At 33.4% G+C, this 16,239-nt stretch overlaps 1 long non-coding RNA gene across 1 annotated transcript in view; it reads left to right on the forward strand.

Moving 5' to 3' along the window:
* Positions 1-16,239, forward strand: part of LOC144371782 (uncharacterized) — a 311,728-nt gene that overhangs the window by 143,921 nt on the left and 151,568 nt on the right. The gene's annotated exons all lie outside the window — the stretch shown is intronic.

A 16,239-nucleotide genomic window follows, 5' to 3' on the forward strand; every position in this document is an offset into this window, starting at 1 on the left:
ATTATATTAGAATACTGTTAAAGAGTCTGAGAAATAGCTGTGTGCTGAGACAGAGCAAGAGGTCATCCTTTAAAAGTGTTATTAACTTCCCCAATGTTTTCCAAATACCACCTCATTGCTAAAAACGCTACAATAACATTTGCTACATAGTTCCCAAAATAGTGGGGTTGGTGTTTTGAGTAGCTGAAAAGAGCTTAATCTCTTTATGTTAGATTGTCCAAATTATTAACTCAGTGCAGATTGAAAGTGAAACATGCTATTTATCGTTGATAATGACTAAATTTTCAATTTGAAAATTTGAGGAAAATTCTACTGAACTGTTTTGGATTATATCCACGAGGAAGAAGCTAACTCATATTGTGTCTTGATTCATTAAAAATTTTCTAACTACTTATTCAGCAGTTAATCTATCTCCTTTTGTACAGCATAAGATCAGATCTAGGAGAAAGCTACTAATACTTATGTAATGTGGTTGAGTCTTGGGTCACCAATTTAAATGTCATTGCCTTGGAGTCCTAAGTCTCAAACAAGTAACAGAGGTGGATATTTGATATGTGTCTGTAGTGTAGGATGCATGGTTTTACAAAATGCTGGGGGCTGAAGTGTGCCTGATTTTTTTTAAACCAAGTGTATATTAGGCAAATTTTAAGGGGAATCTAAAGCACTTCCCTTGTCTTTTCTTTCCTCCACCCCTGAATCATTTAACGAATTTCTCAATAGGTCAGATTTAAAGGTGTATTACTTGCCATGTAAGATGCAGGATGCTTTTCTTTCTGAATAATTTGGAAAAGTTCTCATAGTTGTGATCCCATTAGTGTGCATGCTTTCCTGTTCTGTGTTTCTGAGAGCCACAGCTATCAGAGCTAGAGCCACTCCATGAATTCATTCCATTCCATAATCTCTTTTGAGGTAAATATGAGACTGGAGACCTGCCCCATTTCCCTTTTCCTATGGAGACACTTAAGACAGAAGGTCTCTAAACTTCATAAGAATCACAAAAAGAAAAACAAAAGCCAATCTTATTTTCAAGGGAAACCTTAAATAGGGAAAAACTTAAAATTGAACAGTACAGTTAATTAAAAAATCAGAATATAAAACAAAATTATTTGTTCAGGGCTGGGTTGTAGCTCCATGGTAGAGTACTTGCCTAGCACATGTGAAGCACTGGGTTCAAACCTAAGCATCACATAGAAATAAATAAGGTTTATACCCAAAGGACTTAAAAACAGCATATTACAGTGTTGTGGCCACATCAATATTTATAACAGCTTAATTGAGAATAGCTAAATTGTGGAACCAACCTAAATGCCCTTCAGTAGATGAGTGGATAAAGAAACACAATGAAATATTACTCAGCATTAAAAGAGGATAAAATTGTGGCATTTGAAGGTAAATGGATGGAGTTGGAGAATATTTTTGTTTGTTTAACTTATTTGTCCATTTATTTTTCTTTCTTTCTTTCTTTCTTTCTTTCTTTCTTTCTTTCTTTCTTCTTTCTTTTTGCATTACAATTCTTAATACAGCATTATACCATGATTTATCATATCTCTGATTACATATAAGGTATGTTGACACCAAGTTCACATTTTCATATATATTCCCCTTCTCCCTCCCTTTCCCTCCCATCTCTATTCCCTATCTACAGGTAATCTTCCTCCCTTGCTCTCCCTCCCAAGCCCATTTTGAGTAACCCCCCCTTATATCAGAGAACACATTCAGCATTTTTTGGGGGAAATTGGCTAACTTCACTTAGCATAATCTTCTCTAACGCCATCCATTTCCCTGCAAATGCCATGATCTTATTCTTTTTTATTGCTGAGTAATATTCCATTGTGTATAAATGTCACATTTTTTTTTATCCATTCATCCACTGAAGGACATCTATGTTGGCTCCACAGTTTAACTATTGTAAATTGTGCTGCTATAAAGATTGATGTGACTGTGTCCCTGTAATATGCTGTTTTTAGGTCCTTTGGTATAGTCCAAGAAAAGGAATAGCTGGGTCAAATGGTGGGTGGTTCCATTCCCAGTTTTCCAAGGAATCTCCATACTGCTTTCCAAATTGGCTGCACCAATTTGCAGTCCCACCAGCAGTGTATGAGTGTACCTTTTTCCTTTCATCCTCGTTAGCACTTGTTGTTGTTTATATTCATAATGGCTGCCACTTATTGCCAAAAGTACTATATAGGTTCAATGCAATTCCCATCAAAATCCCAATGTCATTCCTCATAGAAATAGAAAAATCAGTCATGAAATTCATCTGTAAAAATAAGAGACCCAGAATAGCTAAAGCAATTCTAAGCAGGTGAAACAGGTGGTATTGCTACCAGACCTTAAACTATACTACAGAGCAATAGAAACAAAACTAGCATGGTACTGGTACCAAAACAGACTGGTAGACCAATGGTACAGAATAGAGGACACAGAGATTAACCCACAACATTACAACTATCTTATATTAGACAAAGATGCCAAAAACCTGCACTGGAGAAAAGATAGCATCTTCAACAAATGGTGCTGGGAGTTGGAGAATATTATGTTAAGTGAAATACACCAATCCCAAAAAAACAAATGCCAAATGTTTTCTCTGATTAAAGGAGGCTGATCCATAATGGGGAGGGGGTTAGGGCAACCATGGGAGGAAACTTTCCATAGGGCAAAGGGGACGGAGGTGAAGGGAGGGGACAGGGGGATAAGACGGTGGAATGAGGTGGACATCATTACCCTAAGTACATGTATGAAGACACGCATGGTGTGACTCTACTTTGTGTACCATCAGAGATATGAAAAATTGTGCTCTATGTGTGTAGTGTGAATTGAAATGCATTCTGCTGTCCTATATAACAGAGTAGAATGAATGAATGAATAAATAAATAAATAAATAAATGTATTGTGTCTATCTACAACCAAAAATATTTTTAGAACATTAGTTCAAAAGTACTAGGATGGTTTAATATTCCATGAGCAAGGAATGAGCAAGGTCAGTGAAGAAGTATTATGTGATGATTTACTATTTTATGAACTTGCATGGTAACAATCATTCTATCCGGTAGTGGTGAGATACAACTCAGTGTCAGTCCTGCATATATTTCTCTGTGCTTGAAAACTTTGTTTGAAATCATTTGTGTACAAAGGCATTTGGGGACTTTGAGGAGTTTAAACTAATGAAACCAATATCAATAGAGTGAAGAGGAGTGAAGAATGCAGTCAAATGGGGATAACTGGACAGAGTATGCACATCTAGACGATTAGCATCCACAAGAACAGGGTCAGAGATATGGGGCTTGGGGGTCATAAAATGTCTTGTATTTAAAAGAGCCGAGATAATTAGAAACATTCAAGTGGGGATTTATGCACTAAAAACAATAAGGCACAAAACAACCAGAAAGACTAGAAGACAAGTCTTTGATTTAAAGATAATCAGGAGTCCAGAAAGAAAAGGAAATGGTCAATATAAGATAAATATTGTGGATTATCTGATATTGGGTCATCAATGACTCAAGGGTGCTTAATGGGCCAGGTGCTGAAGTTGAGGGATTTAATGCTGGGAATTAAAGAAAGGTCACAGAGGAAAAACTTAAAGAATACAAGATAGGTAGGATAATGCAAATTGGTACTATATCTGAAGTACAAAGATAAAGGGGAAACTCAAAGACACTGTGTACTTAAATACATTTTTCTACATCTATAAAACTGAGTTTATCTGTTCCTGATTTTTGAAGTAATTCCCTCTAACAAATGATGAAATTCAATAAAATATGATAAATGAAACAAAGTATAGCACATATCATTTATTCACTATATAGTAATCCTGTTTTCTTTGCCAGGATCCAATAAAATACTTTCATGAAAAATGTAACAGTGGACAATCAAGAATTGTTAATATTTTCCTTCACACATGCTTAGTGTCCTAGTCATTAATTCTCTTTGCCAACTATTTCCTGCTTTCTGCCTCCTGGAACAAGGTAGGATTGCATTGCTCTGCTCCATTTGATTTGTGGGGTTATGTGACTAATTTGGTCAGTGGTCTGTGAAAGAAGTGTGGTATGTCATATACCCTGTGTCACACCAACTGACCACATCAGAACCATCACCTTGTGTTATTTAGTCATGAGCACAACCTCCCTGCCAACATCACAGAGCAAAACATGTAGCAAATGCATAACAAAAACATATTACGCATGTAGCAAAAGTGAAAAATAAATATATGTTGTTTTCTGCAACTAGGATTTGGGATTTTTGTGAACTGTGGCATAACCTATTCTAGCATGGTTGACACACTCGAGCACATTTTAGTGTAGATAGGAATAACAGGACTCAGCACACTGTAATCCACCACTCTATGGGCAAAGATCAAAAGATAAAAGGCTTAGAGTATTGAAACTAGACAAAACATTTCCCACTCAGCAGCAAAATGTAAATTCACAAAAGTCTAGAATACAAAGACACAGAGACAGAAGAAAGATATAATTTTAGAGCAGCAGCAAAAGCAGCGGGAGATGTATTAAAGGTTAAGAGCTTTGTTCATTAGAAATAGAACTTAAGAAAAAGCAGAGTTTGTGGGAGCAGTGGCTTATGATGTTATGGGATCTGGGGAGTTGTAGCTGTGACTGTTGGACAAGCCAGAAACACAGATCTTAATGAAAAGTCACTAGCTGCTGCTTGCATCTCTCATATAAATAGTGGGTAGATCGTGCTTACAAATTCTGTTGATATTGTGATAGGAATATATTATTTTAATATGGAAGGACAACCCTGATGCCAGTCATTCAAAGAAGAGAAGGGTTTTCAGATAGGACATAAGTTTCTAGAAGGTATCTTTGTGAATTTATAAAACCAGTATATGACCAAATTGTAACTTTGAATTAAAATACCCTGTGTCTTTTCAGGAATGTTTTCATATACCAATATGGTGACAAGTAACTATGAAACTTTGGGCCACTTCTTTGTCCTAAACTCATTTCTTCTTCAGCATATTTATATTAGTCATCCTCATATTTAATTTTTATAAAGTACTAAATTTTTCCTTTTTATCTTATCTATCATGTTTAGACTTTAGGATTGAAGGCACAATCCTTAAAGAGTTTACACTTCAGTCGTTTTTGTTTTACATTTTAGCAACAGTCTGAAACAGTAGTGAGGTGTCAAGCTCCCAGTTAGTTAACTGTGATTAGAACAAAAAGTAAAATCAGGTACAAAAAGTGGTAATATTCAACTCAGTGTTGGTCCTGAATCTGAAGAACTTCCATTTCTTACTGTAGAACAGCAACTTTCCAATTGTTATATGACCTGAATGAGATGGTATCTTTTTTTTTTTTTGAGATGGTATCTTAAACGTTTTTGTGTAAATGGGAAATCAAAGTATTGCTGTTCTCCAACAATTTCCCTTTTACATATGATTCATTAAAAAAATTTCCATTCAGAACATCATCCTTTTTAAGGTAGAATATTTCTTTCTGTGTTCATAGCCATGTGATTCAATTACATATACATAAAGTGAATGTAAAAAAGAAGAAAAAAGGTAAAGTGTCGCATTACATCATTCTCTTCCTTCAGTGTCACAGTCAGGGGGGTTTAGTATAATATGTGATCCTAATTTCTTCCTGTAAATGTTTGGATACTACAAATTTGTGCAGTATGAGTTTGCATTTTAGCATTTTAAATGTAAAATATAATAATGTGTTCCCAGCTCATACAGACACCAACCAACTTCTCTAATAACATAATCCATCAAAGATTTTTTAAAATAGTATGTAACTGTCATAACATCTACTCCTTAGATATTTAACTTCATGTACTTTTTAATGGGTATGATTATGTACAATTCATTGCAGTACTTCACAGTAGTGATAGTAAATGACATTTCTTTCTATATTTCAATAAACATATATTCTAAGGGTAAAGATCAATGTAATGTATATAAAAGAGACTAACTGACCCAATACCAGCAACATATGTATAAGGGAATAAAGTTATTTTTGTTATGTTTGCTGTAGCAAAGGAGACTACATCACAGGACATCTTAGAAGCATCTCAAATAGAACTTAGTGGGGGATTTTTTTATATGACTAGAGTTTGTGCTTGTTCCAAGGAAGATTCAAGAAAGCAGGGTCCTGTTGTGGATTAGGTGTCATCAACGAGATTGCTCAGTGGTTAGATATAATGTATACGAAATATTTTATGGTGGTGATAGACATAAACCAGGACTCTAGTTGACATTTGAAAAGAAACAGTAGTTACTCACATGTGTCAGAAAATGGAATTATAGTTTCTTTTGTGTTTCCTGAGTGAGGTTTGTCTCTGTCTTGTCCAAATATGGTTGCTGGGTGACTGTATTTGAGAAATTTTTTAGATTCTGTTTAGTGCTGTGCGTGTTCAGTTAGAAACGCCATGGACTGCCAACCAGTTTGACTTTTTCACTAATTTATACCTGAGTTATTACTGTCACCAACCTTTTGCCAGAAGTATATACAGGTGCTCCTGAAAGGATAGGAGAGATGAAGGTGATAATATGCAATAAGTTTAAACAATGTGAACAGCAGACATGATTCTATCAGGACAACAGCTAAGACAGCAACACAACTTGTTTCTCCTATGGGTTCCTCACAAAATAAGTTCATATGTACTTTTAAAATTTTATATATATATATATATATATATATATATATATATATATATATATATATATATTTGTGGGCACAATGTGGCATTCTGATATGTTTACATTGTGGAATGATTAATTAAATTACCATAGCCATCACTTCACATCCTTTCAATACTTTTGCAGCAAGAACATAAGAAAACTACTATTTTAGAAATTGTATTTTTGTTTTATTTTATTTTTAATCAGACAGATAAATTTGTATGCATTTATTGCATGCGATGTGATATTTTGAAGTATAGATACACTGTGGAATGATTAAGTCTAGCTAGTTAGCATATATTACCTGGTGTATTTATTATTTTGTGGTAAGAACACAAAACATCCACCCTTTTTTCCAATGATATAGTATATTACTACTAGCTATATTCACCATGTTGTACAATAGATCTCTTGAATGTATTCCTCCTATTTGAGTGAAATTTTGTATCTTTTTATCAATCTCTATCCCAACAATCCCCAACTACCTCAGAAGGTTACCATTATGGAGTACAGTAATTTTTTGGAGGATTCCCCCAAATTAAAGTAGAATTAACATGTTATCCAGCAATCCTACTTCTAGGTCTATATAAAAACTAAATTACGTCAGTATGTCGAGGAGGTATGTGCACTGTCATTTTTGTTACAGCATTATTAAAAGAGCCAAGATGTGGAATCAACCTAAGTTTTCTCCAACAAGTGAGTAAAAAATTGTGGTACATATGTGAAGTCGGACAAATTTAGCCATATAAAAGAAGTAAATTTTAGCAGTTTGTTGGGTGGGGGTACCAGGGATTGAACCCAGGGGCACTTAATCACCAAGCTACATCCCTAGCCTCCCTTTTTTAATATTTATTTTTTAGTTGTAATTGAACACAATACTTTTATTTTATTTATTTATTTCTATGTGGTGCTGAGGATTGAACCCAGGGCCTTGTACATGCTAGGCGAGTGCTCTGCCGCTCAGTCAAAACCCCAGCCCCCCAGCTCGTTTTCATATTTTATTTAGAGACAAATTCTTGCTAAGCTGCTTAGGGCTTAGCAAGGCTGGCTAAATTGCTGAGGCTGCCTTTGATCTCATAATCCTCCTGCCTCAGCCTCTGAAGCCACTGGGATTATAGGCATGCACCACTTTGGCCCCTTTTAGTAATTTTTAAATACACATTATTAATCAACATGTTCCCTTTCCTTATCCTCCTTTCATTCTTACTTCTGATCACCACCATTCTATTTTTATTTTCACAAGTTTGACTTCTTTCAATTACACATGAGATCATGTTATGTTCATCTTTCTAAATGTACACATATTTCTAAATGCTGATACTGAATTTTGTCTAAAAAGTTTTCAAATCATTAGGGGCAACTATTTTAATAAAAGGAGTTGTTATAAGAGATGTTGTACTTGAACTTTCTACCTGTAAAAATCTTCATTCATCGAGGACAAGAAATTTGTCAACTACCAATAGAAGCTGAATATTTCTGATATGAAAATCTAAACTCCAAATCGCTGGGGAATCCAAAACTTTTGAATGCTGACATGATGTCACAAGTTTAAAATTTTACACCTGACCTTATGTGACAGTTTGCAGTAAAAATGCAGACAAACCAAAAGTATTGGGTGAAATTATTTTTAGGCTATGTGTTTAAGGTATATATAAAACATAAATTAATTTTATTTTTAAACATGGTTTCTAGCCCCAAGGTATCTCATTATGTATTTGCAAATATTCTATAATTATTTTGAAAGCCGAAATTTGAAATACTTCTGGTCTCATGCATTTCAGTTAAGGGATATGTACCTTTAGTATAAATTCTCTAGTATATTGCCATACAAATCATTTAAGCAGAGAGTAGAAAGTTGGTTATCAGGGACTAGGAGGAAGAAGAAATGGAAAGATCAAAGGGTACAAAATTTCAGTAATTTAAGTTGAATAAGTCTTAAAGATCTACTGTATAGTGCAGGGCCTATAGGTAACAAAATATTGTGTTATACACTAAGTATTTTTCTTTTTTTAATTTTTAAATTTTTTTTATTTTTAAATTTTTATTGTTGGTTGTTCAAAACATTACATTGTTCTTGACATATCATATTTCACACCACTTAATATTTTTCTATGAGGAGGTCTAACTCTTTTGTCCTTTTAATGTTGGGGATGAACTCAGGGTCTTGTACATGCTAAACCTGATCTCTATCACTGAGCTATGTCCTAGGTCTTTCTTTTGTGTAGTTATCACAATAATAATAGCCACAAAGGCAGGAGAAAAATTTTGGAGGTGTTGAATAGGTTTATGCCATAGGTTATTGTGATGGTTTCATGAAACCATGCTCAGATTATATATATTAAATTTATGCAGGTTTTTCAATGTCAATTATACCTCAATAAAGTGATTAAAGCAAACAAGTATACTATCTCACAATGCAATATTTATTTTTTAACAATGGATTCTTTTGTAGCATATCAAACAAAAGCAATTACTGTCTCTTTATTTTAAGAGATAAATGATGTTATTTGTAGGCTTCAGTTAAAGTTGAAATCACCATGGCAATTCATCTTTGCATGACATCAAACCTAGTGAGCAATCAATAAGTATCTCTAATTGTTAAATAATATTTTTGGGAAGAGCTTAGTGCCTTTTGAAGTGTTGTCCTGATTTCAGCTAATGTTTCAAGAAAGAATATAATTCTTAAAAATTTCTTGTTGATAATGGAACTGCAATATTGACCTGTAAGAAATGACTCTTGGTCCCCTCCTCCCAGGACTTTTTTCAATCTGTTTAGATGTGTTAGATCTTTAAGAATTAGGTGCAATAAATATTAAGGTTCTGAGTTCTGTGTTCACTTTCAAATGTCTTTAATTATCTGAAAAGTTTCAGTTTCTGTGACTCACAAAATGTGAGAAAATTTGTTTACATTGTTTATTCACACATACTAACACTTCCTATATTAATATTTTTTGAAAAATCTATATTATGTAAAGTTAAGAAAAAAATGAAATATCCCTTGAAAATGGAAACAAAATTGGAAGGTGATAGCTAAGTCATTTTTCATCTAAATTCACAAACCCCGTAATTCACAGGAAGTAGGATGGAGAGGTGGTAGTGCATCAATTCTGCAAAGAGAATATCTTGGCCAAAAAGCCATTTTAAAGCAAACTGTCAGAGAGAAGAAGAAAGTGAGCTTGGCAAGGCAAGACAAGCACTGGTTGGATGTGTGCATGTTGGGCGCAGGAAGCAGAATAAGAAATAAAAAGAAAGTCTTCAGAAGGAGACAGACCTGGATTTCTCTATCTCCATCAACTTTGTGAGAGAAATAACCTTAAAACTCAGATTCCTGAACTGTCCAGTGGTGGTTATTCTTACAGGCATTTGGTAGGATTCAATATGTTATATAAAGAGCTATTTGTCTAATTTCTGAAACCTTGTTTGTGCTCAGTATAGAATAACGATGAAACAATTAATATGGTAGTACCACCTTATCTTCAAGGAATATGTTCTAAGATATCCAGTAGATGTGTGAAAGTGATGTTGGTACTGAACCCTAAAATGTAATGCCTTTTCAGCATAACTAAGCCCTTATAATGTACTGTGTTTGGAACTTTTGCAGTTTGAAGTGTGACAGCAAAATGCACTAATTTATTTTTTCTTCTTCACAATTTCACAGGTAGAGGATTTGTTCTTTCTGCACATCTTAACAACCTCTGCATGTTTTTTTTTCATTTCCCATTAAGTCTGGAATGTCCACCTTTTCACTTAAAGAAACACTTTATAGCATTTCTGTGGCACATCTGAATTGCCAACATCATTATTCTTGCTCTTTGTGGCCATTATTTTTAAAATTAATTTAATTTCATTGACCCCTAATATTTGTACATTTTAAGAGGGAAAATGTGAGATTTTAATTCTTGTTTGCATTGGGAAATGATCAGATCAGTGTAATTAGTATATCTATCACCTTAAACTTTTATCATTTCATTGTGATGAGTACATTAAAAATTCTCTCTTCAGGCTATTTTCAGATACAGAATGGATTATTGTTAACTATTTTCACTCCATTGTGCAACAAAACACAGTGTCTTATTCTTCCTATCCAGTTGTAGTATTGTGCCTGTTGCCCAATTTCTGCCCTCTCCCCCTACTATTTCTGGTCAACAGTAACCACTATTCTATAGGTGATTTCTATGACAACATTAGTAAGTAAAATAAGGGTCATTTAACATAGCACTATGGCACAACAACACGAGATATGATAGCTGAGATAGTTACTAAGTAAGTCAAATGTGAGTAGCATATAGAGCAGAGATAAGCTGGAAAAAGAGGTGATTTACATGTTGATTGGGTTGGAACAAGGAAAGATATATTTCATCAAGCCACTCAGAAATATACACAATTCAAAACTTATGAATTGCTCATTTCTTAAATTTTCCATTTAGTATTTTGAAAGTGCAGTAGACCGTGGGTCAAAAGAACTATGGAAAGTGATACAATGGATAAGGGGAAACTATTGTATACCTTCATGTATTTCTTACTATAAAGGAAGAAAAGACACATTTTCTTATTCTCATTACCTCAAGAAAACTTTTATTAAAGTCTTAATAATCATTGCTTTCTGAAGATATAACACAGATATATGTATGTGTGTGTGTATGTATATATATATATATATATATATATATATAAATATATATATATGAACTCTCTCTCTCTCTCTCTATATATATATATATATATTTTAAGTAGCCACATAATGCATATTTTTAAATAAAGGACACGTTTAAAACCAATTCTCTTTTTTTCTGACCCCCTCTTTAGTTCTTCCTTCAGACTTTCTGCCATTGCCTCAGAAAGTAATCAATATTGACAGCTCGGTGTTTATCTTTTCAAAATCCTTTCAAAATTTATATAATTGTGATATATATACATATATAAACATAAGAAATTTATTTCATGTGTCACAACATGAATGAAACTACAGGGACATTATGTCAAATAAAACAAGTCAGGTACAGAAACACAATCATTGCGTGTTCTTGTTCATATGTGGAAGTTGAAAAAAGTATTTTCATAAAAGTGGAGAATAGAGTTCTGATAGAGATTAGAAAGGTAGTTGTAAGGGGATGTATCGGATGTTGTGTAATGTGTAACAAAATACAGTTAAATAGGATGAATAGGTGGTAGTACTCTAGCATAGTAGGATGACTATATTTCAGATTTTTTACATACTTTGAAAGGAACTACAAGATTAACTTAAAAGATTTCCAACACAACTAATTGATAAATGTTTAAGGGGATGAAATGCTTAATACCTTGATTTTATAATTTCATGTTGTATGCATGTATCAAATTATAATATTGTACTCCCTGAATATGTGAAAATTAATGTCAATTTAAAAAATAATAGGATTCTCTATGTAATATAATCAATGTTTGTAACAATGCAAATTAAGGTAAGAGTTTGGAGTTGAAGGTATCTGCTATCACAGACTTACTTTTTTTCTTTTTTTACATTTATTTTTTAGTTATAGGTGGACACAATATTTTATTTTTTATGTGGTGCTGAGGATCAAACCCAGTGCCTCACACATGCTAGGTGAGCACTCTACCTGTGAGCCACAACCCCAGCCCCAGACTTACTTATTTCAGTTTGATTGTACTAAAATATGCTTTGTTTTCAAACATAATTGAATATTTTTAATAAATATTTTTTAGTTGTAGATGGACATAATACCTTTATTTTATTTGTTTATTTTCTTATGTGGTACTGAGAATCAAACCCAGTGCCTTACCTGCTAGTCATGCACTCTACCACTGAGCCAGAACCCCAGCCTAATTTAAGATATTTTAAAATCATACTGTGGTTCTCAAACTTTGTTAAATGTGTGTAAGTTACCTTGTTACAAATTCATTTCTTGTTCTTTGAAAAAAAGATTAAAAATTTTTAAAAAGTTTAAAAGAAAAAAAAATACAATAAATTTTTGAAGTCTATCCAAGTCTATGGGGATAGCCTATAGTCATTACTATTATATATATATATTAGTTGTCAACAGATCTTTATTTATTTATATGTGGTGCTGAGAATCGAACTCTATGCCTCACACATGCCAGGCAAGTGCTCTACCACTGAGCTATGATCCCAGCCCTAATCATTATTATTAATGGTCATATTAGGTTCATGAGATTTCTGTACCACAATTTATCAAGATATTCACTAGGGGCTGGGGTTGTGGCTCAGTGTCAGAGCATTTGCATAGCATATGTGAGGTGCTGGGTTCAACCCTCAGCACAACATAAAAATTAATTCATTCATTAATTAATAAGGTAAATAAAGGTATTGTGTCCACCTACAACTAAAAGATATTTTTTAAAAAAGTTATTCACTATTTCTGCCTTTTAGACCTTATAGTACTGACATAAATCTCTTTGCACCAGATGTCCTTAAACACTTTTAAATTTTACCAGTTTCTCTTCTTATGTTTTGGTTATTAATTAAACATTTTAAATTCAAAATATCATCAATAAGTTTTTCATTCATTGCTTTAAAAATCCCTTGTTTTCACTTATGTTAAAGCCACTGTATCATTATAAATTATTTATAAGTATGTAATTTTGTATATACTTTACATATTGTATATTTTATCATATATATATAGAATCAAAATGGGAAATTCTTATACCTCCTAAAATTTCCCCTTCTATTCATATTCTTTCATTTTAAAGTCTGCATTATGATTCAGCAATCATTTAGTTAGATAATAATTTTTCTAATTTTTCTCATTTAGAATAATCTGGAATAATCTGAATTATTTTTTTGTCAGGAAATTTTTTCTTTTCTCTTAGTAGCTTATAGATCATTCTTTCAATTTTAGGGATGCAATGTTTGATTCTTCATATAAATCATCCTTTTCTTACCTCCTGCCAGATTTTATATGGTTCTTTTCTTTATCCTTCAAGTTCAGAAATTTTAAAAGGATTGCTCAAGTGAGTATTTTTTTAAATAATGAATTGGTCATTATTGAGTTGGTTCATTAATGAGTTGGTTCAGATTCAGAATTTCCTTTACCTTGGGAGAATATTCTGTTGTTTGTTTAATCATGTCTCCTCTTCCAATATTTCTATTGTTTCATTCTGGAACTCTTTGTACATCTAATTTTCTCTTTTTTTTTCTCCTGGAGTTACCATCTTTTTAATATTTATGTTTTGATTTATGATTTCTTTTGACTTTTTTGGGGGTCACTAACTCATGTCTAAACAGTGAAGCTATTGGTCAAAGATTCAGTGCTAAGTTTTAAAGTTTAAATATCTTTGTGGTATGTGTGTGCATGTGTGTGTGATTGTGTGTGTGTGTGTGTGTGTGTGTGTGTGTGTGTGTGCATTGCGGGAGATCCTAGGATGAAATGCTACAATCCTATCTCCTTTAAAGTATGATTCAGGACAACATCTTTTTCAGTTGTCCTATTTGTTTCTCTTCTTTCTGCCTTCAGGGCCTCTTTGGAGTTTAAATATCTGATTTTTGTCTTTCTTAGCTCTGTTTATCCTTGGAGGCAGTGTTTGATATCTGTGTACAACAAACAGAAGCACTCTCTAGAGTAGTGAAGAATTAGCAGTCTTTGGGTATCTGGACTGGTGATGCCCTAGGGTGTAAGTGGTAAGTGGTTAGTACCCCAATGGAGCACCAAGAGGAAGCCTCTTTACTGCCTATTAATTCAGTTATAAAGAGCATAGGTTTTTACACTCAGGGACAGCGAGTATCCAGACTCCCACACTTCCTCTTCTGAAATCCTTAAATGATTTTCAGTAGGACTGCCAGAAACTCACAGCAGCTAGAAACACATTTCCACTTAAACAACCACAGATTCTTGTGGCAAATTATCTCCAGAATCTCTGGTGTCCTGTTTCTTCTAAGGGTTTCTATAGTCATTCTCAGACCTTGGTTTCTTTCTCAGGTGGGAAAAGTCCTTTGCCAGCTCTCTAGGACAGACCTCAGTAGAGTATGAAGCTGGTTCTTCTTCCTCTGGTTTCTGACTGTTTGTAGGATCCATCAAGTATTTTGTATTATAATATTATTTTGCAGTTGGATTAAAATAGGAAGAGAGACCTACAAAGACAGCTTGGGTTTTCATCTTTCCCAGAAAGTCCTATGTTCTTTACATTTTTTATTGTTTACTCCTCTTTTCATAAAACACTTATTACAGGTAAATGCAAATGCATGATTACCTTTATGAGTAGAAGGTAATTAGTGCCCAATCAGGACAGATAGTATGAATATCCAATTTACTCTTTTATCCATAATTTATGACACTATTCTAGTACATATAGGTGCTCAATAAATATTTGAGAATGAATAAATTTATGAGTGCATGTTGATGACTTGAAAGATTAACTGAAGGGTGAGGTTGTGGATCAGTGGTAAAGTGCTCACCTAGCATATGTGAGGCACTGGTTCGATCCTCTGCAACACATAAAAATAAAAAAAAATAAAAGAAAGGTCAACTAAATGTACAGAAGAATAGAAAGTAGACATATCCTTAGGCCTTGAGAAGCAAGAAGGTTACGTTCAGGAGATCATGCATATTAAGTGTGGCCAGAAGGAAAAACACCCTCATTATTATTGTTCATTGAAGAAAATCATTTTGGAAAAACCCTGGAGCATGGTGCATGCATAAATGAGCATTTTTGCTTTATAGAGAGTTTTATGTGGTTAGGTGCTGAGTATTCTGTTGATTGACACATTTTGTTCCATCATTCCAGAGGTGAAACACCTGTAAAAACTTAAATATAGTATATACTATATAACACAATAATAATATTGTAATATATTGACTGAAATTCAATAATATTGATGAAAATTAATTGATATCAATTAATAATATATAAGCTCTAGATTATGATTTCTAACTTATTTTAGTGAATCTATGTCAATTTCATTAAAATATTTGCAGAATTGAAAACTTGGGACTTAATGAGTTCAAATTGCTTAGTATAATTCTGTGCCAACAATGCTTACAAAATATGTGCACAGGGAAAAAACAGCATTGTACTCTTCAATGTAATTGTTCTCATATGTAAGATACATTGCAGCATAAGGTATTATTATGACAAGCAAAGTTATATCCTTAATTAGTATGTATTAGTATGTTAGGTTCCATTTAAGATTCTGAAGATTCAATGCCAAACAAGCCAGGAGCATTGTAAACTCCATGGAGATAAAAGGATAGTGGCAGTAAAGATAAAATGTATAAAATATGGCAAGATGGTCTGTTTTACTGTATTTGTTAGGATAAGAGTAGCTGTTATGACAAACAAACCTTCATATCCCTGTAGTTTAAAATAATAGCTTCTTTTCTGCCTATATCAAGGCAATCCAAGGTACAGAGGGCCTAAAAAATATCACTATCTTCCAGACACTGATTTAGGGACCCAGATTGATAAAGGCTCTGATGTATTTGATTACCTCCTCCCAAGGTTGTCTTGGGTGTCTAAATTGATCCAGTAGTTAAGAGAAGAAAAAGGGAGAATTAGTTCTAATATGTCATTCCTGGATGTGATATATCTGTCGTCACATGCAACTTTCAGTTTAGGAGGTCAGGGAAAGTTTTCTTTGA

This window comes from Ictidomys tridecemlineatus, chromosome X (assembly GCF_052094955.1).
Source record: "Ictidomys tridecemlineatus isolate mIctTri1 chromosome X, mIctTri1.hap1, whole genome shotgun sequence".
Lineage (NCBI taxonomy): Eukaryota > Metazoa > Chordata > Mammalia > Rodentia > Sciuridae > Ictidomys > Ictidomys tridecemlineatus.